We start from the raw sequence: 26405 nt of genomic DNA on the forward strand, positions 1-26405 counted from the left end.
AACACTTTAGAGACTTGATTGCACTCTTAAGAGAATGTGTGTAGTTATTACTCAATATACACGATCATAACATTTATTATAAAATAAACTTGTATGTTGTGATGCTGTCAAATATCTGGCAAACCTGGACTGTAAAAGCTAGTTGGTATAATTTTGGTTTCTAAAAAAGCACAATGGATACATGAGTCCCTCTCTCTTGATTCCCTTTGACACTCAGTTTTATGATTACCTGCTTTTTTTCTTGTTTCTCTTCATATTCCATTCTTCCTGCTCTTCATTCTTCTCTTATTTTCTAATCTCTACTCCTCTGGCCTTCTTCCTTCTCCTTGTTTGCGCTGGGTTTTGTAAGAGCCCCTAAAGGGCTAGCCACCCAGCCAAGCAACCTACCTTCCTTTCTTTCTCCCTTTCCTTTTTCCCCTCTTTTTCTTTATCCCTCTCTTTCTTTCTTAGTAAAGCATTACAATTTTTTAATGGTTAAAATTTTAAAAAATTATAAAACTGAGGAAAGAATTAGGTAGTTATCAATCATAGACTCAGAATGCAGAAAGAACTGCTATATATACCAGGTTTTATTGAATTATGTGCCTGAATTGGTTTTTCTTTTCTTTTGCCACAGTAAACAGAAAAGAAATGCATCATTAACTACAAGAAAATCACATAAGCATAGAATGATAAAGTAGCCAACTGTGGACAAATTCTACACAGTTTAAAATATTACATTTTCGGAACGAGTGAAAGAGATGTATTTGTAAATGCCAAAAGTCAAATGTGAATATAAACCAAAAGAGTATAAAAGTGCAGTATTGAAGTCAGCAGGAGGAGGATGAAAATACTCTTCAAATAGCAAATATATGTTTGTGAAAGCAAAAGTTCTAAAATGGTGTTGTATACACTATGTAATGACAAATTATTACTTGGAAATAAGTAGCTACTTAAATTTAATTAATAATTTTTGGATAAAGAAGTTATTAAGGAATTGATTTCCCCCTAGATTTAGAGTAGGTCTACTTCAGAATTAAAATGTAACCCATCATAAACTTTCAAGAATGCAGAACCAACCCTGGTTGATAATCTAGACCTCCTCTGAGTATGTAAGCATTGTTAAGACTTTCTTCACTTTTAAAAACCCATTTTTAGGTTAACAAGACTGGGAGATATTTTTAATGAAATAAAATGTTATGAGGAATTTGTTATAGCATAAAGTAAAATTATAACATGAAATATAACAGCTTAAGATTAATTTGTAGGTACACATGTATATTTTGGAAGAAGGTGTCTATTCATCTGTCTTTTGTCTCTTTTTATTTTATTTTTTGTAGCTCTCGAATACATCGTCATCAAAATCTTGCTTTCATGTTTCATAATGTACACTCTAATTGATCATATTTTTTAACTTATAAGAGATCTGGTTTCATTCCAATGTCTTTTCAACTTTCTTGTTTTGATTCTTTGGCGATGGAATAAGCAGTTTAAAAGATATATTCTATTTGTAGACAGGGACATAACCTCTTACTACATGATCAAGTGTGTTTGGTATACTAGAAAACCTGACTCTAAGATTCCTAACGTTTGTCTTAGAAAGACATAATGTGTATTCATAATATGTATTATACATGTGTGTTAAGAAACATGATAAGTCTGGAGGAACACAGTGTGTACTTGTTCATTCAGAGGTCTGCTTTATGGAGTCTACTCTGTTTTTTAGTTTGTATCAGCTTTCAAGTTTCCAGAAGATTTCCTCCTCAGTGGCTTCATGCTTCTCAGATTCCTTCTCTTCTTCCTAGAGTAAATTATTCTTAATACCATTTATATATGAAAATGTAACAATTTGTCTCTGAGACATGATTTGTCCTATTGTATTCCACAGTATGACAGAACAATATCTTGAAAATTTTATATACAATGAATGCATGTTGAACTAACAAATAGGCAACAGAATTGATGACTGAGTTATATGATTCAGAGTAGATAGAGGTGGGGGCCTTGTTCTTTCTCTGAGATTCAGTTCCTGTTGACTGATGGCACATCCCCTCATTTCTTCTGGCTAGACTTCCCTCATCTGTAAAATAATGGTTTGGGACTGGTTGCTCTCTAAGTCCCCCTTCAGCCCTGACTTTTTTGAATTTATGAGATAGGGAGAGCCAGAATAATGAAAGTGCAGGAAAGAGAAGAAGTTATAATGGCAAGCATTCTAGTACCCTGATAAACAAGGCCTGCCCCTTGCTGGGTTCCATTGGAACAAACCTTATTTTCATCAAGAGGCTAACCATTACAACATAGAAAATAATTTCCACAGATTTATTGCTTTATTTTATTTGTTTCAAGAACTTCTCTGATTGTAAAATAAAAATATGTATGTATATTCAATATCTTAAATATAAAGACAAAAGGAAGAAAGAAATCAATTACTCATTTTTTTTTCACCAGATACAATAACTGTCAATATCTGGGAGAATTCTCTGTTTTTAGTATGTCTCTATGCAATTCTTTAAAAAGTTGAGGATGTTATCTATCTCATGTACTTTTTAATCAACACATATAAGGAAGTTATTTATAGACATGCACAATATTATAACTTATATATATTCATTTGAATATGTCCCAACTTTGCAATCTCAGTTAAAAGTCTTTGGAGATGTTATTTTAACAGAAATAGTATTAAATTGGAATTGTTAAGGTTTTTATCTGTCCAGAACCCTTTAATTTTCTATCTTCCTTTCTTTTGGAAATACATATCCTCTTTCTTTATGAGGAATCCATTCCAACCATTTCATTCACACTATCATATGTGTGAACACCTGACCAAGCCACTGCCAATCAAAATACTATATTCTTGGCAGCAGTGGTATATAAGGAAAAGCAAATGAACCAAACAACTAGAAAGGGTGAGTATTTTCTGAGTTTTTAAAGGAAGCATTGGAGTAAAGTTACCATTATTTAATTGGAAATAGTAGATTGATGTAAGTCTATTCACTTATAGAAATAAAAGAGATAATAGATGCCATTAAGACAGTGAAGCTTTTGATATTATCTAGCTCTATGTTTCTAACAATGCCTAATACTGTATAACTGTCAATTTCCCACTTGGGTAAGTCAATGGAGTTCCCTATCACCTTTTTCCTTAAGTGAGTTAAGTGTTCACATCTTCTGTTCTGACCAGTTTATTCGATATGTACAACACAGCATGCAGCAATGTTTTCCTATGTGTAATATTAGATTTATCCATATTTTTCTTTAATAAGCCATATAATAATATATTTTTGTAAACTAACTTTTGCCCATATATCTCAAGCAGATAGGATGGTTTCTTAAAAAAGAAATTTAGGGAAAGAAGGGTCTGATTATTTTTAAGACCATGTGTATTACCAAAATGCTGTTCAGAGAACATGAGAGCTTGATGGCATAAAAAATAAATCTTGAGATTTTTTGTGGAAACCCAGGGCTACTGGGCTGCCATGAAAGCCCTGTAGTTTTGTCATCTGTTATTGTGTTAGATGAACTTTGTGAGGTTACCACTTCCTTTGTTGCTGAATTGGCCACTCCAAGATTTTTATGCTCATTGTTTTGTCCTAGAAAGCTTGTATGATATAGACAAGGACGCATCAGAGTCAGGAAGGACACTTGATGCCTTCCAAATTCTTCCCTTCCTCCCACTTTATAAACTAAAGTCCTAAACAGGCCTCTCCTTCTCCCCCATGGTGTAGTAGGAACAAAAAGAAGAAATTTAAAAAGAGGGAAAGAAATATTACTGTTATTTTGTGAATTGGTATTGAGTTCTCTAGGCCTGGGTGTTTCAACATTCCCAATACCATTGCCAAATGTTTCTCCCCTGTAGCTGCAAGGATAATGTCTAATAGTCTCTCTTATTCCTGGTTGCTTGTACCTCCCACAGCGCTTTGTGTTGAGAAGGGCTGTTCTGCTACAAATAATGTTTCTGTAACTCATATCATGTACGGTAAACAGCAGAATGATATCAATATAACAGCAGTCTCAGGGTCATACCTGATTTTGTTTTCCAGCATATTAATGTTTGAAGTCACAAGTAACAGCAAGTGAATGCAAAGCACACTAACAGAGTTTAATTGCAGTCCTGGACACCATGTCCAATCACTTCATACTGTTTCTCTGGTCAATGTTGGCTAGATGCTGTCTGGAAAGATCTTATGAGATTATTATTTCAATTCTGTTTTTATTTTACCTTTTTCTTCATAACTTAGCAGCCTCATGCCTTCCTATGTGCCCTTCCATTGAGCTACCATTAAGACAAAAATCATTTATGACTTTATATTATTCATTCATTCATTCAGAATTTAACATGTCCTTTGACATGTCAGAATTACTCACCTCCTTTGGAATTATGTGTGTTTATGTTCTGACTGTATGTATATATTGAGTGTTGATCAATTCAGGGCAAAGAACATATCTATCATCTTAGTATTACCATTTCTTTATAGTGACTATAGTCAAAATTCTCTCTTCTAAATATTTTGTGCTTTTTTTTGTTGTTGTTGTTGTAGCATACAATTTTAAAACCCTTTAATCCATTCTTGGCCATATACTTTCTAACTTCTCTACTACTTTAAAAATTGCTGATTCTTGTGTCATTCCGGAACTTCCATTTTAAATCCCTGTTACATACATCTCTATATCTATACCCATCCAGAACTATTTTGTACCGCATTGTCAGCAAGCTGGTAAATTATTACATTGAATTTAACTCAAGAAACATTCGAAGCCCGTATTTTCTTTCATTTACAGATTGCTTGTATTTTTAAGATATGGAGTGATTTAATTTAAACATCCAGACTTTTAATTTATTATGAGAAAGCATCATTACTCTGAAAACAAATGGAGATACCTTAAGTGGCTCCATGAGTTATGGACATGTGGCTCAGTGTTGCAGAGTGGTTCTAAAAGGATGCTCACATCCATCAGAGGACACACACTCCTTGATCACTTTGGTCAGAATAAATGTTGCTAGTAATCATGGGCTGTCTTTCTAAATATTGACCACATGATTTTTTCCCCCACATTTTTCTTCTTGCCAGGGCACACTTCTCCTGGAACCCATGGTTTCAGCTTATCATTCTCAGTTTCCAAAGGATTAAATGCTAGAAAACACCATTGATAACACTAGATGAACCCTGTGTGGGTTTTGAATCACTCCCTGAAATGTAAGTAACACCAGAATACAGAGACACTCTCTCTGATTTAAGGTTTCTTTATGCAGCTGTTAAAGGGTAATTCTTTTAAAAAAGGATAAAATCATGACTCTCATACAGATATAAAATGAACACATGTCAAGATTTATTTGTCTCATTAATGAATGAGGAGACCAGTGAGATATGACAACTGCTTTGTAAGATAACTTGAAGAGCCATACATTTATAGTCAGGGAATGCCAAAACAAACTACAAATGGATGCAATCTGTCAAAACTCTTGAATACCTACAGGGTCATAATCAATCGCATTTAATCAGATATTGTTTACATTTATATTGGTAGAAATTATTTATACCAGTATCATGTAATATAAGTTAATTTTTGTATGTAGTGGTTAGTAAAACAGCCTTGTCAGAGAGAAAGATAAAGAGAACCCAGATAAATTACCTAGTTAGGACATCCATCAAATTTCAAAGTATTCTGCAAGTGTCCCTACATATCACAGATCTATCCAGGTCCCATCTAATATTTTTGGTGAGAATGCTAAATGCATTGTATTTTACATATACATCATTAGTTAGAGCTTTGTGGTTAAGTCCCTCCCTCCACAGAGAATCATCTGAACCACTCTCTAGCATGCTTTGTCTCTATAGTTAAGTTCTGATTGTCTTCTTAACTGGTTCAGCTCTGAAGTAAGGGCTCTTGGAGGCTTGTGACTGTGCTTTAGGTAAATCACCTGGACTGATCCCTGGTTCACTTCAGCTGTTTAGATAAAGACAAACGAAGGCATAAATGGTTTTAAAAGGCAATTATTCTAGGTAGACACTGCTAACTTAAAAGATTATTTGTTTTTCTTCTTCCCTAGAAAAATTTAAGTATTCAGATGCAAGGACTGAAAAAAGGACCTCAAAATGTATCATGCTTATTTACAGAATAAGTAAGTCCTCAATTTATTTTTTATTTTCATAAACATTTTTTACTGAGAAAAATACGGAGACAATTGTGCATAGTTTCAGTAATATGTCACATTTCCTTCAGGGTTCAAAGTATTCTTTGTCCTTACTATGGGGCATTTGGCATTTATGCTTCAAGGAGCAGTGTGGTAATGAGAGAATGTGTTTTGTGCACTCCTGGTGCTGTCAGTAATGTTTTCAAACTAAAAATTAAATTTTAAACACTAGATTTCTGTGACCATGACATTGTTATTAAAATCTCTTTTGGCACACTATTCAGCTTTCTTTAGTTATTGTTGATGTTTTTTTTTTATTTTTAAAATGCTATATTTTAAACTACGTTGGTAACTTTTCCACCAAATTAATATTTAATACAGAGAATATTGGAAAATAAAATAGAAAAGCATTAACATTACATAAACCTGAAGTCAGTAAAGTCTTACACTTTTATTTAGCAGGTTAGAACAGGTCACATTTTTTTTTTTTCTGGCAGAAATGGAAAATATGGGAAAGGATTGTTCTAAGAACAGATAGATTAAGACATGCTGCAATATTTGAAAACAAAGGTAAATTAATGCTGGTACTATAAAATCCATACATTTCCATAATTTAAACAAATTGAATGAGCATCTATATTATTTTCATACCTAATTCTAATTTGTGCTTTAAGAATGTTAAGATTTACATGAAAGGATAATATCATAATTTTTTTAACTGTGAATTGAACCCAGGGGTGTTTGCCACTGAGCTACCTCCCCAGCCCTTTTTATTTTTTATTTTGAGACAGGGTTTCACTAAATTGCTTGGGTCTTTGCTAAATTGCTGAGACTAGCCTCGAACTTGCAATCTTCCATGCTCAGCCTCCTGGGTAACTGGGATTCAGGTGTGTGCCAACACATCCAGTTTCAGAATTCTTTTTATGATTTATCTGGGAATTTTTCCTCATTGAAATTCCTTTTCATTTTTTACTTTGGAATATTTGCCTTTTAAAAGCAATAGAAGAAATAGTTATAGATAGTAAATATTTTCAATAATAAAGTGAAATCATCCTAGGCATTCGAGTCTACTTTCTTTGAACTGGAATTTCAGATTCCAAATGGATTTACAACCTTTTGGAAAAACTAGAACCTCCAATCTACACATGGCATTTCCAGAGAAGAACTTCTAACCCACTCAGTTCAAGTAAGTTCATAGTCTATTATGTATCAGACCTTTTTTAATTATCTGGGTACAAAAATTAATGACACTTTCAGATTAAAAGCAGAGATGAGTACAAATATAATTTATGCTAGGAGTCACTTAAAATTCTCATCAGCTTAAGGAAATCTTCCTGGAGTATGAGACCCTGGGGCTGAGGGTTGCATAATAAATAATTAACAGAGCAGAAAGGTGGAAACAGATTTCCAGGTACAGGTACACATTCACACACACACACACACACACACACACACGAGTGATTACAATCTAGGGATTGTTCTTAATTACAAAAGTTAAATGGTGAAGTTAGTATTTTTCCAGCTAAAAGCTTTAGGTCCTGCCTGGTTTCTGCTTCTATGTAACTCCTGTTCTATGGGAAGTATGAATATTCTAAAAATTAACTATTTGAAAAGCGAAGTATAGCATGCTGTCTGAATACATAGAAAGGGTTCTTAACTCAAGTTGGATAGACTTCCTGGGAAAGCATAATAGAAAACATATAGGATGAAGATGCACTAGTCCTAACAAAAGAAGGTGGGAGGAAGGTGTCAGTAGTGGCTGCAGAGAGATGGCACACAAGAGAACATATGATCAGGGAGATAAGTTAGAGGTAGGGAGTTGTGAAGTGTGGTGTGTGCCTAGAGAAACTGGCAACCTAAGAATGGACTGCATGGGAAGTTCACACCCACACAAACATGCACACACATGTGTCAACTTATAATTTTGAAAATAGACTTTTATTTTAGAACAGTTTTATATTTAAAAAATTACTGTCAGGAGAGTACAGAGCCTTTCTATACACTCTGTACACAATTTCCCCTATTATTAATATGCTATATTGATATGGAACTTTTACTATAATGAGCAATTATCAATGCATCATTTCATCATACATTGAATTTTTATTGGAATAATAACTGTACATATTTCTGTGTATCTTAACAGTGCAATAGGTATATACACCACCTCAAACATTTTATATTTATCTTTTTTTGGGAGAGGGAAGAAGAGCATGAGAAGAAGACTACCACTAAATAGGGAAGAGAGGTGGGAGGGAAAAAGAGGGAGAAGGGGAGTTGCAGGGATGATGGAAGGAGAACCTCATTATTATGCAGAATACATATATGATGTTGTAATGAGAAAAAGAAAAAAAAGGGTGTCACATTAGATTGGATAGAGAGAAAGGATGGGAGAGGAGGGGAGGAGTAAGGAGGATAGGAAGGGCAACAGAATAGAATTGACAATATGATTGATGTATGTACATTCCATGTATGTATTATATGTCAAAATTCATTCTGCTGTCATGTATGACTAAAAATAAATAAATAAATAAATAAATAAATAAAGGAAAAAAATGTTCATTGCTTCTCTAGTATGATATTTTGTGCATCTAGTGCAATAATAGCTTTCTTTTTTTAATGAGATTTTTTCCCCTTCTTATAAGGAGAGACATTTTCCTTAGGGTAATTTCTAGAATGTTTAGGTGTTGTGGTTAATTTGATTCTGGGTGGACTGAGTAGAGTGATATCTGTGCAGGGTTCATAAACTATAATCCTCATCATCAATGTCTACCGCTGCATTAGTGGACTAGATCTTCTGGTGGCAGGGCCATTAACTGGCTGGCCATGATGGGTGTAGCCTCTACAGGTGCGGATCATCAGCTGCATGATGAGCTCTCCAGTGGGTTTGGCTGCTATCTCTTATTATTTGTTCCAACTCAGACATAGGTGGATGCTGTGAGCCAACCTGCTGAACAATTAACTAACCAGGGAGATGGGGTTACCAATTAGCTGTCAGGCTGGGTTTCAGTATGCGGGTGCTGTGGTTTGTCTGTGTAAAAAAGGTAGGTTGTCTCCTGAATGCTGTTAGGCCAGGCTAGAGTGCAGGTAGGCACTGAGGTTCTGCCCAATTATGTGGCATCCTTTCCCTCGGGAGCCACTGTCTGTATGACTGCTGAGCTAAGCTCAGGCACACATAGATGTTACAGGTAAGGTCACCTGAGGTGGGGAGCTGTTACATGGATTTTGTTAAGATGGGCTCAGTGCATGTGTGTGGAGTGTGGTTTTCACTAAGCCCTCTGAGCTGAGAGAAAACTGAAAGAAATGTATGTATATTAACCTGAGTATAAACACATATCTATAAATATTTGCATATGTAATTACTTATATTAATAGAAACATGGGTTTATAATGATGTCTCCAATTATAATCCATCAAAAGGATCATGCTGGGCTCCTATCTTGTTTATCTTTATACTTGTATCTCAATAGTGAGAAACCTGGTTTCCACCATTCACTACTATTTACCTCATCTTTCAATTCCAGTATGAATGTACAGTGATTTCAGTTGTTGACTTATGCTTCCATGGGAATCAACTTTACCAACAAGAATACAGTGATCATTGTAACAATTCCTTTTCCTTGTAGACTCCCCTTATTTCCAAAATTATTTAGTTTGGCATCTCCCCTACATCTCCTTCAGTGAGTGTTTCATATCCTTTTAATGCAATTAGTTCCCTTTGTAATTTTCTGTATTATATCTTGAGACCTTCTGACCTGCTAAAACACTAAGTTTTTTTCTGTGGTAAAATTCTGTTGATTTTGTCATATGTTGAATATCTGTCATTAAATTTCCTCTGCTACATTTATCCAGGCTCTTTACCTTTACCCTTTCAACCTGGATCCCTGACAACCGCTAACCAGAATATTACCTGTATAGATTGACTTTTCCAGGGTGTCATCAAATTGGTGGCATATATTTTGTGACTCTTTCAGACTGTCTTCTCTCAGCTAAAACTACACATTTAAGATTCATTTATCTTTTGCTCTGGCTTGATAATACTATTTCTCTCTTTTAAGTTTGTGTATAGTATTCTATTGCAACCGAAGCTTTGATTACCTGTATTTTTTTTTCTTTTATCTTACTGTAGAAAATTTTAGTTGTTTCCAAGTGTTGGAACTAAGAATGGAACTGCTATAAACATTTGTGTTTAGGTTTTGTGTGGATGTACGTTTTGAAATCAGTTGGTTAAATACCATGCTGTGTGATGCATTGTATGCTAAGGCTATACATAGCTTCATACAAAACTGCCAAACTATCTTCTAAAGTGGTTTTACCATTTTGCATTTCCACCAACAATAAATGAGAATTCCTGTTTCTTCTTAACGACCTCAGCTGTCAGTATTGTCAAGTTTTGGATTTTACAGCCATTTTAATAGCCATGTAGTGGTATCAGAGTCTTGTTTTAACTTACAATTTCTGAATGACAAATCACATTGAACATTTTTATATGCTTATTTGCCATCTGTATATCTTCTTTGATTAGTTATTTGAAGTTATCTATTCATATCCTTTGATCACTTTAAATTTCAGTTGTTTTCTTGTTTGTTTGTAAATATGTTTATTTGAATACAAGCCTTTTTATATACATATTTTGAAATATCTTCTTCTGTTATGTGATTTGTCTCTTCATCCTTAATGAGTGTCTTTTGTATGGCAGATGTTTTAATTATAATAAAGCAGAGTTTATCCATTTTTACTTTCATGGATCAGATGTTATATTTTAAAACTCATTATCTGTGAAACAATGATCCACATCATATGTCATCAGGGAGATAAAAATTAAAACAACACACTGATTAAAACTGCCAAAATCCAGAACACTGGCAATACCAAATGACAGTAAGAATATGGAACAACAGGAATTCTAATTAATACTGGTTGGAATTTGGCATAGCCATTTTTGAGGATAGTTTGCCAGAGTTTTGCAGAGCTATATATACTTTTACCACCTCATCCAGAAGTTGGGCTCCTTGTTATTTACCCAAAAGGAGATGAAATCTTAGTTCCACACAAAACCTGCACACAGATATTTATCATAGATTTACATATCATTGCCAAAACTTAGAAGCAGCAAAGATGTCCTTCAATATGTGAATGGATAAACTGTGGTACATTGAAACAATGGAATATTATTTATCACTAAAAAGAAATAAGCTAATTAAGTCATGCAAAGACACTGAGTGAAGTAAGTTAACATGAATAGGCCACATACTGGGGCCCTGTAGCTCACCATGATCATATTACTCTGGTTCATTAAAAGGCTGCTTCCTGTATGATTCCAACCCTAGGACATCTGGGTGCCTAGGCTGGTTCCATAGCTTTTGTCTTCTTAAGGCACAAGCTTAGGTTATAGATTTAACTCTATTTCCCTATAAACCATGTTTTCATTTAATAGTATAAACTTTCCTAGATGTATTTTTATTTTCACATTTAATTTAAAATAGTTTTTAATTGTTCTGGAGGCTTCTTTGATATGTATTCATTTAAAACTTGTTGGGAAATTTTCCAGCTATCTTCCTGTTATTGATTGAAATGGTGATCTGACAACATACTTTGTATGAATTCATAAGTCTCTAAGTGAGAGACCACCTTCAGGGGGAAGTTCCTACATTAATGCCCAAAGACTTCTCTCTTTTGTTTCAGCTAATACTTTTAAGGCAAAACTTATGAAGAACCAGCCATGATCTACAAGATCAGAGAGCCACTCTTAAGTTTTCCGTTTAGGTTCCTAGAGGAAACTTGGCTCATTATAATATGAAATTGAGCATACCCTGAGGTATTCATGTCTGCCATCTTTGTGAGCCTAAACTGAGCATGTCCAGAAGCATTGTGTCTGCCATTTTAAGTGTTCATATCCACCATTTTAATATTTTACCTTGTGTTCTATGATCTTGAGCTTGTGCCCAGGAATGGGTCTGGCATCTCTTCTTCTTGACCTATGACTGTGAACTGACCATGCTCAGAAATGTACATCTTAAACTGAGCATGCTTAAAAATGCATCTGCTCCTAAAATCAATAAGTATAGGCTCCCAGAATAAAATATCATGCTGTCTTTGTTCAGAAAGAAAATCATGTTTCAGATACTCTGATGCTGTCCTTTCTCACTGTGGATGAGAGGATGTGCTCCATTCTTTTTACCTTCTGGCTTTGCTCATTGGCTTTACACTTGCCAAGAAGCGAACCCTTTGCATTCAGTTACAATTTTATTCTTTCAAATTTGCAATGTCATGTTTTATGTTCTGGAATACAGTTTATATTGGTGAACATTCAATGCGGTCATAAGAATAATGTGACTATTATAGGGCCAGGGATTCTGATGCATGCCTATAATCCCAGCTACATGCCTTGCTCAGAAGGGGTTTTGCATCTACTCTGGGGAGAACAGCTCAGAGAGAGTACTTTGCAGACTTCATCTGCATAACAATACACTGTGTGCAAGTAAAATTCTGTTCCTTTTTTTTTTTCTTAAGTTGTGACTACATCATACAGAACTGAGAGGAAATTTGTCTAGGTCTCTGTTATTGTTTAGATGTGATGCCCCCCAAAAGCTCACACGTGAGACAATGCAAGAAGATTTAGAGGAGAAATGATTGGGCTATAGCCTTAGCCTAATCAGTAAATTAGTCTCATCAGAGATTAACTGAATGGTAAGTGGAGGCAGGTGTTGCTGGAAGAAGTGGTTTATTGGGGGTGTGGTTTTGGGGTATATATTTTGTATCTGGAGAGTGGAGTCTCTGCTTCCTGATCATCATGTGAGCTGTTTCTCTCTGACACACTCTGACACACTCTTCTGCCATGATGTCCTGTCTCACCTGTGTCCAGAGGAATGGAGCCTACTGATTATGGATTGAGACTTCTGAAACTGTGAGCTCCTACATAAACTTTTACTCCTCTACCAATTGTGCTGGCTGGGTCCATTAGTCACAGCAGCAAAAAAGCTGACTAAAACAGTCACTATCTGATTTTTTAGGATTATGCATTTATTCTAAAAATCATTTACAACCCCTTGCAATTTCCTACATTCCCCTATTCCATTTGTACCTATATAAGATGGGCAAATGAATTTCTAAATCTCATCAGGTTATTGTGTAATTACTCTCCTGTGATGTCCTAGTACATGTTAATAAATGTGTATACTTTTTTTAAGAGAGAGAGAGAGAGAGAGAGAGAGAGAGAATATTTTTTACAAAAAATGTTGTAGATGGACACAACACAATACCTTTATTTATTTTAATGTAATGATGAGAATCGAATTCCAGTCCCACCTGTGCTAGTCCAGTGCTTAATCACTGAGCCACAATCCCAGCCCAAATGTGTATACTTTTTATCTTGTTAATCTATCATCAGTTAATTCTAGTGAAACTTCAGAGGACAAAAAGGTATTTCCCTTGCCCCTACAGTGACTCCTCTGATATTGAACACTTGATGATACTCGCCATCTTCTATGTTAGCACAGTATAATTCTTTTTAAATGTTTTGATGTTTTTCATGGTTTGTGATATACATTTATAACTAATGTTTAAGTCTATCTTGAAATAACACTATACCATTTCATGTGTAGTGTAAGTATATTATGGCAGAGTCTTCCCAATTCCTCTCCTCCTTTCTGGTATCACTGTAGATTATTTCAATTATCCTTATCACTAAATCACTATTACTATTATTTTTAGAAACAGTTAACCTTTAGAAAAATTAAGAATAAGTAAAAATATTATGTTACATTCATTCCCCCCCCACACCTCTCTTTCTTATTGGGGATTTACCACTGAGTTACACCCCTTGTCCTTTTTATTTTTTTAATTTTAAGACAGGTTCTCACTAAATTGCTGAGGCTGGCCTCAAACTTGAGATCCTCCTGCCTTAGCTTCCGAGTTGCTAGAATTATAGGTGAGAACCACTGCACCTGGTCATCCATTTCTTTCTCATGCTCTTCTCTTCTGTATTTAAATTTGAGTACTGTTTTCCTTCTGTCTGTAAAACTGCTTTTTCTGCTTTTTACATTTCTTACATTGTTGCCCAATGTTGATGTTGATTTTCTTTCTTTCTTTTTCTTTGTTTTACTGGGGAGTGAACTCAGGGGCACTCAACCACTGAGCCACATCCCAGCCCAATTTTGTATTTTTTATTAGAGACAGGCACTCACTGAATTGCTTAGCGCCTGGCTGTTGCTGAAGCTGGCTCTGACCCCGTGGATCTTCCTGTCTCAGCCTCTGGAAACGCTGGGATAACACAATGATGAATTCTTTAATTCTTTTTTTTTTCTTTATGAAAATGTTTTTTTTTTCCTGTCCTTCACTATTGAAAGAAAATTTATTTCAACACTAATTTTTTTCCACTCAGTCTGGTTTTGTGGTTTCTGATGGGAAGTATAATGGAGTTCCTATATTAGTAGGTAATGTTTCCCTTCACATTCAGGGTTCTCTCATGATTTGCTCTTTGGTAGTCTGCAGTTTGAAAATGATATGCCTAAGTATAGTTTTTATTTGCATTTGTGGAGTATGGTTTTCTCTGAATTCTTGAACTGATTTACAAATTTCATTAATTTTGAAAATTGGTGGACCACATATTTAACTTCAAATATTTCTTTTTTATTGGCTCTGTTTTTTTGCTTTGTTTGATTTTTTTTTCTTCTTGAGTTATAACACTGAACTGAGCATGCTCAGAAACATGTATCCTAAATTGGGCATGCTCAAGAATACATCGCCCCTGAAATAAAAAGTATAGGCTCCCAAGATAAAAATCTCATACTTTCTTTGTTCAAGGAGAGCATAGGAGCATAGCTTTTGAGATATTTCTGGTGCTGTCCTTACTCACTGTGGGAAATAAGACATTCTTCATGGTACCATAAATATATTTTGTGAAATTGATCTAGAGTTTTTGACCGACCTTCCTTCCTTCCTTCCTTCCTTCCTTCCTTCCTTCCTTCCTTCCTTCCTTCCTTCCTTCCTTCCTTCCTTCCTTCCTTCTTTTTAGTGTGGCTTTGTTTCTTTACTGTAATTCCACCCCCCACCTTTCCAGGAAGTTTCTATATCTGTTTTAGTAATATTAAGGCTTTAGCCCTCATCAATATTAAGTATATTAAGACTATTGAGGGTATTCTTACCTTCAATATAAGAAGGTAAGAATACCTTCAGTATATCATTAATAAAATGAAAACCAGAAAGAAAAGTGTCTTTCTGAAGAAAGTCTAAATTTCCCCTAAGCTAAATATTGAAATTCAATAGATGTGATATTTTCCAACATAATATGCACCTTATAACCAGTAGCTTTGTGTGCCTACTTGTGACCACATATTGGAAATACATGTATATAAGAGGAGAAGCAGTGAATATGGGGACAATTTATAAAATACTTAACAGTAGTCACTCTTTTTCTCCCCATTACACTTAAACCCAGACTTAAGTGAGGTAAGCCAGACTCAAAAAGTCAAAGATCAAATGTTTTCTCATATATGCAGAAGCTAGTTCAAAATAAGGGAGAAAAGAGAGAAAGCAAAGGAGTGGGAAGTGGAGTTTCATCAAAATAGAAGAAAAATCCCTGGTGTAGATGAAGGGGATTGAGGGGGAGGGAGGAGAGATGGGGCAGGGAAGAACAGTGGAGTGAATCTGACCTAACTTTCCTGTGTACATTTATGAATATACCACAGTGAATCTCACCATCATGTATAGCCATAAGACACTAGTTTTAAAAATTACTATACGTAACTTGTAGAAAGATCAGTAGACTAGAGGAAAGGGAACAGGGAGTGCGAGGAGGGGTGGGAAAGGGAAAGTACTGGGAAATGAATTAGAGCCAATTATATTCTCTGATTTTATCATTTAATCAAAATTAATCCTAATATGCACAACTAAAATGAACCAATAAAAAATAAGAGAAAATAGAAAGTGAACTTTGTTGGTCAGCTTTCTATTACTGTGGCAAAATGCATGAGATGAAATCCTTACAAGGAAGACAAAGCTTATTTTGGCTCATGGGCTTATGAGGTTTCATTCCTTGGTTGACCTGGCTGCTTCTTAGGTGAAACATCACAGTGGTGCATGCATGAGGCGGGGGAAGTCATTTACCTCCTATTGTCTGGGAAGCAAAGGGAGAGAGACAAACGGGAACCCAATATCTCCTTCAAGGGCATGCCTCCAGTGCCCTAGCTTCCATCTACTAGACACAACCTTTCAAAGGCTCCATCAGCTCCCAGATAGTGCCACAGGCTTGTGAACAGCCCTTTAACACATGCGCCTTTGGGAAACACGCCAGGTCCAAAATGTAGCAGAGATTCTCCAGAATCTTCTCTATTTTTGTATTTAAGCACATATGAAACCTCTAATTACTGCAGCCCTGATATTTTCTAGGAACCCAAAGTTCAAATGAGTGTGATATGAAGATTAAAATACCTGAATTTCAATATTTCCCCTTAATACCTGCATGGAATTCAAAAAGGAAACTTTTGCAATGATGTTAAATAATAAATAAATTTGTATGGTTTGGCCTTACCACTGTAATATTAAAATGGTCACAGACATTTTTTTAAAAAATGTGTTCTCTCAAGAGTTCAGTATAGAATCCAGAGTAAATCAAAGAGATTTATTTGTAATTTATGAAGCTTATAAATACTTTATTTATGGAACATAGAGAAAAAAGCTGTAAAGGAATTTGGTAAGAGGTGTATCAAAGAAACACAATTTTGCAGCATGATGGAAAGAAATTGCTGATGCTGGGACTGAACTCTGGCCTTCTGCTTCCAGAAGCAATTCTCTTTTCACAATAACTCTGTTTCCAAATAATTCCCATGACAATTTTATTTGATATATGTGTATTGTAAAGTTGGGAATGAGCAAGTCTGCGTGTATGTGTGCAAACATGCAATTTACCTGCAAACATCTATTAACCACATAATAACATGCTTGGAGTGTTTCTGTGCATTAGATAGATTTAATCATTGCATTTTCACAATTCTGTCACCATCACTGCTATTCTTATTCAATTTTTACAGATTAGACAGTTGAAAGAAGTAATTTGCTCAGTTTACTTAGCAATAAGTAATTCAACCCCAATCAAATCCAGGACCTAAAGCCAGTTAATCTGGCTCCTGAGTCCATGCTCTTAACTTTACTCACCATGCTGGGCTCATCGCACTATTTTATTAACATCTTTGTGAGAAATAACACAAAATGAATACCATAGTTTACTTGTTTCCAGTCCATCAAAGTGTTTCATTATGAAGTAGTGATTTTAAGGAGAATGACAGAGAATTGTTTTGCTTTCTTTCCAAATAGTTTTATATATTTTGCTTCACTTCCAGTTACTTACAGCAATGAAATAGTGATGACGCCAGAAAAGGTCTCAATATAATACTAGTATTCAGTTTGAATATTAATAATATATTTAAAAATAATGTACTAAATTATTATGCTATAAAATAGGCATTTTATATTATAGTTATCCACTGAGGGAGAACATTCAGGGATAAAAAGACTTGTTTTATCACACAGTTGATTGATTTGAGTAACACATTATCAGTGCTTCTTTTGCCTGTACAACCTCGAGATGCCTTTCAATAGTCTCTGCTAATTCATCATTCAAATTGCAATCAGAAAACTGAACTTCAGAGTAGTCAACAATTTTTCACAATGGATGTAATGTGAGAAGAAACCATATTTCTTAACTCCAGGATGTCAGGGTGTCTTCTGGGATGAATGGTATTTTGAATATGTTAGCTATTAACTTCTCCTTCCTGAACACAGTCTGGGCTCCTTATCAGTTATATTGATGGGTTGTCCTCAGACCATGGAAGACTGGGGCTGTGGGCATGATTGAAATCTGTAGGCGGAAGAGACAACTGCCATCCCTGGAGGTGTTAGAAGTCTGCAGTGTTTGGGAGGTCTGGTGCTGCCATTTATATTTCTTTTCCCTGGAACTCTTCCTTCATAACAGATTTTGAACTAAAAATAAAGAAAATCTCCCATGCTCTGTTAGAAGTTTAATTTTTCAAAGAAATCTTGCCACCTCCTTTGAGAAAACTTCTAATGAATTTTACACACTTTCCTCTTATTATTTCTACCAATCTGGCTACATTTTTCTTTTTAAAATAAGAACATTAAGGTCAATATTGCCTTTTATTTTCACCACTATCTTGTTTGTTTTCTTTCTACCAACTTGAGAAACTTTGGACTCTTGAAGTTAATGCTATTCAACAGTATGTTATGATGAATTCCAAGACTTTTATTTGATATATAGTAAGAACTCTTTATTCTCAAAGTTCAGCATATTATTCTGCATGAGTGCACATGTGTGTGTGTGTTGTGTAACAAACACTTAAGCTTTTATATGTGACAATAATAGAAGCCAATGAGGTTCAAATAAGAAATACTTATATTTATTTTGTCACAGTCAAGTTGATCACTTTTGATACACCTATATTTTCTCACTGGAAGTGCATATCAAAATGTCTGCAAAGAATTTTTCAATTATGTTTTCTTTGTCAATATTTGCATAATTTATACCAAAGAAGATTCTCTAAAAGGTGGAATTATAAAAGCTTTTTTTTTTCAATGCAAAGTAGATCTATATTACAATTAAAGCTTTTTCTAGTGAAGTGAAAAAATAATTTAATTTGGAAAAACCCATATTTGTGGGGACTTATTATAATAATATATGAATAATACATATTTTAACACAGTTCAAATATATAGTTTCAGACCCCTAAATAAAAATATTCTATATTTGGAAGCTAGAATAAGCAGGAGACATACATTTTAAAAATATATATTGGGGTTTTAAGTAAATTCTCAATTAATTTGTGAATTTTGAGCATTAATAATAGTTTTAAAATATTTTAATTAATTTTTGGAATAAGAGAAACAACTTTCTATCACAGTTTCTGAAGAGGCTACAGTTGGTCTTTGGACATATTTCCTGGGCAAAAAAAAAAAAAATTTAGAAGTAGAAAATTAAATTACTATCGAGGTGAAATCAGAAATCACAGAGTCTTCGGTTGAAAAACATCTTGGTCCCTGGTCAATATTCACTTTTGTTTTTGGCTGATTACGGGGTGGCTAACTAGCTAGCAGCTTTTTGGACAAATCTAAGAAGGTGTTTGGATCTCTTAAAGTGGTTCCAGTTGTTCCTGAGCTGAAACTTGTTTTTTAGTAATTTCATTAGGTGAAAATTTCACTTTTGAGGTCTATTTTTCCATTTGAATTCAATGCAAAATAATTCTCATTCCTCATTGAATTGACTTAAAGTCTTTCATTTGAGGGCAGCTAGGCTGTGTCCATGATCTTCTCACTTATGACTTAAACTCGGGTTTTTTTAATCAAAAGGAAGAATACTGAAGATGTAATTAGTCTGTACCCTTTGGTGTCCTTTTCCTAACTTGTCTCCTTCTTTGTTTCCTCTCTTCCCTCAGTTCTGTCTATTACAATGTCTACAATGTCTCTTGTCTCATTCCATAAAGTTTTTTTTTTTTTAAACTGAAATCAGCTAAAAGTGGATTTCATAGTTTGGCATTAATGAACTTCATAGTAGAAGAGTTACCATCATCATCATCATTATATTATATAGAGTTTAAAAAATATACTAATTTTGCACTCAATTATTTAATGCATTGACTTTATCTTTTAGAAATATTGTTTTGGGTTTCCCTCTAAACTATATTTGTAGAGAATTATTATAATAATACATGGATAATACATATTTTAACACAATTCAAATATATAGTTTCAGGCCCCTAAATAAAAAATGTACAGTTGGAACTTAGTACTAATAAACAGGAGAAATAAATTTTAAAAATATATATCGGGGTTTAAATAAAAACTCGATTAATTTGTGAATTTTGAGCACTAATGGTAGTCTTCTGAATGTTTGGAATACTTCAGGGCATCACCCTGTTACTCTTTTGAGTGATTATTGATAAGAACACAGCCATGGTTTATTTAGAAAGAGACATAGGAATGGTAGTGTAGGCTTGGGTTTTAAGAAGTAAATAGGATGGTCAGGTGTGGTGGTGCATGCCTGTAATTCCAGCAATTTGGGAGGCTGAGGCAGGAGGATCATAAGTTCAAAGCCAAGCCAGCCTCAGTGACTTAGTGAGGGCCTAAGCAACTTAATGAGATTCAATATCAAAACAAAAATATATATAAAAAGGGCTGGGGATGTGGTTCAGTGGCTAAGTGCCCCAGGGTTTAATTCCTGGCACAGGCAAACACACACACACACACACACACACACACACAAAAAAAAAAAAAAAGTGGGTGGATTTGATTGCATTCTCATTATAAGGAAGATATATGATTTGATAGTAAAAAGTGATATCTTGGATTTCAGCAGTTAAAAACATGGACCTATTTTTGTTTTATTTGTTTTCCTTAACTAGAAGACACACCATTAATTAAGCAGAGTGCTATTGAAGGCATCATCATCAATAAATTTCATTAAGAAACTCATTCTGGCAACATATTTGGCAGCTAACTTAGATGAATGACAGCTTCAGTATTTATTACTATCGCCAGATCATCTCATCTTCAGAAATACCCCATGCTGACTTACACCTGGAGAAAGATGATCTTAATTCTTACACATCAACAATCTTAATATGGTAACCTTTTCAGTATCCACTAAGACACACAAGAAATAGTTAAGCGTGCCTGGCAGGCACATTTAGCCTTGCAAGCCTGACTGAGCTCAGCTGGGTACCAACGGAATGAGTCAAAGTAGGATAAGGAAAGGAGAGAAAGAATGAACACTTAGTTAGAGACGACATGCTCATGAGCATTTAGGCACTGCTAAGAACGGACAATCCTTTTATCAGTTTTGCTCTTTATTTCCTGAAGAAAAGACACCTGAGGCACCTGTCTATCAGCAAATATTTTACTCATCTGGACAGCATTATAAATAACTTTGTCATGATAGCTCTGGTTTTGCTGCTGATTCTTTTTTTTTTTTCTTAACAAACTCATGATATTCATTTTAGTGGCATAGGACTAATTGACTATGCAAACATAGTTTTCAAATACTCTACTTTCTCATTTTAATGTGGGGTATAGATTAGGTAAGAAACATATTTACCATAATTATATGTCTTTTATTTTCTCAGTGATCAAATAACCATCTGCAATTTATTTTATGTTTTTGTTAAATGCTTTCAACTGGCCCCAAAGAGAGGAATTATTCATGCTCTTTAAAGAGGATATTTCTCAGATATTTTTTGTATGTGTCCTCTCTGTTAGTAATATAATATATACAATAATATAGCAGAGAGATGACAAAATTTGGCAAAATATTAATGAATACATCTGTGCAAAAGCTACACAGATCTTTGTATTATTCTTGTAGATTTTCTGAAAATTTCTAAAATCATTTATAATGAAAAGTTAAAAATAAACAATTTTTTCAAAAATATGCAAAACAGGTACCAAATCTTATCCTTAATTCAAGAGTTTCAAAACAATTTATTTGTCATAAAGAGCACATTTTTTTTCCCCTCTGTGCTGACGATCAAACCCAGGGCTGTATATATTCTAGGCAAATGCTCTTCTTCTGGGTCTAACCCTAGGAAAAAAGAACACATTTGAGAGCAGTTTGTACATGCCACAGTTCCTTGTCCCCTAACATTTCAATGTGTATTTCCAAGGAATAATGATATTCTCTTATGTATTGACTTTACTGTTATATAGCTAAATGACATTGGTACTTCATACTATGAGTCCTCTGAGTTTCTCCCAGTAGTGTCTTTCATGATGTTTAGGGATGCACAGTCACACATCATATCTAGTCATTACCATGGTTTGTATGGGCTGTCTCCTCCAAACCATGTGTTAAAAAGAGTTCCATCTCCAAAATGAGGTATTGGGAGGCTGGGAACTTAATCCAACTATGACATTTAGAGATGGGTACTGGGAACCGAATATGGTCAGATATGGTCATCAGGATATGGGCCCCATAATCAAATCCTGGTAGCTTTATTGAGGGAGAAGTGATGGATCTCATAACCTCTCGAAGCCCTCTTCTACCCTTTAACTCTGCCAATAAGAAGGCCATCACCAGAGCCAGGTTCTTGAACTTCCAGAACTGTGAGCTAATGAACCTCTTTTCTTTATAATGTGCTCAGTGTATGGTATTGTGTTATTAGCAACAGAAAACAGGACAATACAGTTGTCACATCTATTTAGTCTCCTTCAGTCTGGGAAAGTTCCTTGGTCTTTCTTTGCCTTTCACGACATTGACATTTTAAAAAATCCAGACCAGTTATTTTATAGTCTGTTCCTCAACTTAGTTTTGTCTGATATTTCCTCATGATTTAATTCATATTATGCATTGCTGGCTAAAAATATAATAAGTCTTTCACAAGATATTAGATCTGATAGAAACACTATCTAATACTTGGTTATATTTTTTGTTGTTGTTTTATATAATTTTTTTCTTTCCAAAACTCCAGAGTATTTTAAAGGGCAAAAGTTAAGAGCTGATGCAGCTGGGACTGGATTTTAGTGTGCATCATAGGCAGTATTTCTTTGGAAAAGATATTATTCGCGTGAAACCTGATTGGGGAATCACTTTTCCTGCAGAGATGATTGAAAACACCTCAACCACTCCCCACTACAATCAAGTGCCTCTTTTTTTTTTTTTTTTTTAAAGCAGCATGGAAACCATATTGATCAAATAATGCAAAATCTCCAACACCCAAGCAACTGACCAATGTGTTCAGAGCAGAGAAAGACCATGAGAGAGGTTCATGCAGTACCTGGGGTGGGCTGTCGGAAAGAAACACCATTGTTGTCAGTCATGTTGTTAGATATAAGCCTTCTGGTTTAAACTCAGAATAGTGAACAATAGTTCACTAAAAAGAAAAACAGGGACACAATTTTTATTTATTACAGATACTGTCTTAACAGGAGACTGGTTGTCTCTGACACTGGTTTTTCCCAGGCTCTGGCATGCGAAAGTGAACAGAAGTAGGAGAGATTTGACCTGGAATTCCAACTAGAATCTAACACGAATTCCAGCTCTGACATGAGTTCTAACATTATCTCTGGCTTAAACTCAAACAGGAATTCGTTCTAATTCAATTTTTTTCTTATTTTTTTCTCTGATGTTTAAAATATTGCAAATCAACCCACAGCTCTTTATTTCTCTCTTTCTCAACAAATTCTGGTTAGCCTATAAGTACCCCCCTTTGCCCCTAGATTTTGTCAGCAATTGTTTGCCTTATTTGCTACATATTACCTCTTGATTTGTCTACAGATACATGCTCCACTATTTTTTTCTGCCATGCAGAGAAAATAGCTCTTTTTATTTAATGAGGTCATAGTTAAAAATACATTTTCAGAAAGCATACTGCTCATAATCTATGGTTTGTGGCAAATAGTTTTGTAGTGTGACAGTCCTTTATGTTATCTTCATTAGGTTCCTGGCTGAAGAACGTAATGGAATAAGACAGATAGAAAACTGAAATGAGAGTGATTCTCCAGTACTTGCAATATGTATAATAAACAGATCCATTTGGATAACATATTAATTTCTTTTGAATTGTGCCACATGTTGCAGTTAAATGTGGATGGTATTGAAACAAAAATTTATATCTGTGGTTCAAGTGCTTAAAATAAACTGGAAAGAAATAAGAGTTATTAAATATATATGAGACCAAATAGTTAAGTGACACTATTTCTCTTCCCTAAGGGTGTCAAGCCTCATTGGGGTTGATGATCACACTTCACTATGGCAATCAATATTTATTCTTCTCAGCCTCTCACTATCAGAGAGGTGCCGTAGGGTGAGACAGAAAACTGAATAATGAAAAAAAAAAGACTTTGTAGAAAAAGATCATAACACTTAGTGTTATGGTTTGGATGTGGGACGTCACCTGAATGTTCAGAGGTGAAATGATCAGATTGTGACAGCTGTGACCTAATCAGTCCATCCTATTTTGAACAGGAGGACTGGATGGTAACTACAGGCAGGTGGACATGGCTGGAGGAGGTGGGTCACTGGTGGCTTGCTGTGGAAAGGTTGTTCTTCCCTAGATCTTTCTCCTTTCTCTCTCTCTGCTTCCTGGCTGCGATGAGCAGAGCAGTCCTCCTTCACCACATCTATCTACTGTGATATTCTGGCCCACCTAGGGCCCAGAGCAATGGAGTCAGCCCACCATGGAATTAACCTCTGAAACCATGAGCCCAGATAAACTTTTCCTCCTCTAAGTTGTTCTTGTCAGTTTATTTTGGTCACAGCAAAGAAAAGCTGACTAATGCACTTGAAAACTCCTTCTGAAGGAAGCTGTCAACACTTCTCATAGTTAGGTTATTAGTTAGTGGGCTACATTAGTCCATTTTCAAGGCAGGCAAACTGTAGAAAGAAAAGATTGATTTAGCTTACAGTTCTGATGATTCAAGGATATGGCACTGGTATCTGCTCAAATCTGAGAGGATCTAATGGTGAATGCAGAAGAATCAGCAGGAGGAAGAGATCAGATTGCCCACCAAGACACCAGCGAGACTGGGATCCCACAGTCTCTTCAAGGTGACACCTCCAAAAACCTAAGGGCCTCTCACTGGGCCCCTCTCTTAGGGGTTCCACTATTTCTCACATTTGCACACCTAGGTCCAAACTTTCAACACATGAACCTTTGGGAGAAAAACCACCTCAAAAACCCTAGCATAAACCCAGTGCTACGATATAGTTTTTAAGTAACAGGCCACAGGAGAAAGTTCAAGTGACTTGGATGGCAGTAAATATGTGGCTTACGTGATGATCTCTTATGTAATGCCTAAACTTGGGAAGTAGTATATGTCCTCTTTTTTGTGGGGGTGGTACCACGGATTGAACTCAGGGGCACTTAACCACTGAGACACTTCCCCAGCCCAATTTTTTTTTTTTTTTAATTAGAGACAGACTCACTGAGTTGCTTAGTGCCTCACTGTTGCTGAGGCTGGCTTTGAATTCACAATCCTCCTGTCTCAGCCTCCTGAGCTGCTGGGATTGTAGGTGTGCACTATGGTGCATGGCCAAGTATATGTCCTCTTAAGATGAAATAAGAAAATGTCCTAAATTCTAATCTTTCTTTAATGGCTTCAACATTTTCACATTAATGACTTGAGAGGGAACAGAAGAGTAACACCATCATTATGGGCAGCATATTTGGCTGTGATGATCAGGCACTAGACTAGAACCAGAAAATCGGTATTCTTACTTTGCTGACTCCTTGGGCAAACTTAAAAGATTTAAGAACCCCCCCCCCCAAATCTGGGAATTTCCTCATCTGAAAGAAAAGGAAGTTGCACCAAGGGCATAAGCTCTAATATAATATGATTCAGGAAAACACTTTGCAAAATTAATGGCACTTGTCCTCTTCTTCATATCTTCTGAGAAACTAATTATAGTAAAGTAAAAGTGTAAGTATAATTTTTCTTACTTAAGATCATCATTTAGGTCACCCAACTTCTTTAGTTCTTCCATTATTGTCATAAATTCTGTCACAAACATCTCCTGAGGGGGGAAAATTGCAACTATGGTAAACTACCGACTGAAAATGGAGCGCTGGCTCCTAATAGACACCTTCTGGGGCTGGGGCTGGGGCTCAGTGTCAGAGTGCTTGCCGTGTGTGAGGCACCAGATTTGATCCTTAGCAATGCATAAAAACTAAACAAATCATGGCAGGCTGTCAGTCTACAACTATAAAGAAAAAAATTAAAAAATGACACATTCTGTTTGATTCCACAATTCTGAGGCAATTGTTCTTCTTTCTTCCTATTATATCCTAACAGTCTAGCATATTCAAAAAAGTTCACTGCCTGATAATATTAAGTAATATTTATATCAGCTCTGAGCACTTTCCTGCCATTTGGACGACATCATTGTACACATTACATAAGCACTGACAGTGACAAAATGTAAGCCCATTTCAAAATGTTGTGCAAAGACCCATTTCGGTTCTTTATGAAACCATATTTCTTATGTTGAACTCTTCCGTTAGGTTGAAATAATTGTACACAGTATGGACTCACTTTGTCTTCTGCAGATTGGTCTTAAATGGAACCTGAGGTTTTATTGAGTTGAGAACAATGGCCCCGCTGTAGAGAGAAGGAGGACACACAGAGTGAAAAGAGTATAAATGATGAGCACACGAGCCTGGGTGGCTTTAAACCACTCTTTGTTCCTACATCTTGATCTTCCATCCCAATACTTCCTGCACTTTCTCTGCCTCTCTTTTGTTTGAATTCTTTGGAATTCACAAAGTCAGCTTAGGATACAAATTGTATTCAT

This window comes from Urocitellus parryii, chromosome 10 (assembly GCF_045843805.1).
Source record: "Urocitellus parryii isolate mUroPar1 chromosome 10, mUroPar1.hap1, whole genome shotgun sequence".
NCBI lineage: Eukaryota > Metazoa > Chordata > Mammalia > Rodentia > Sciuridae > Urocitellus > Urocitellus parryii.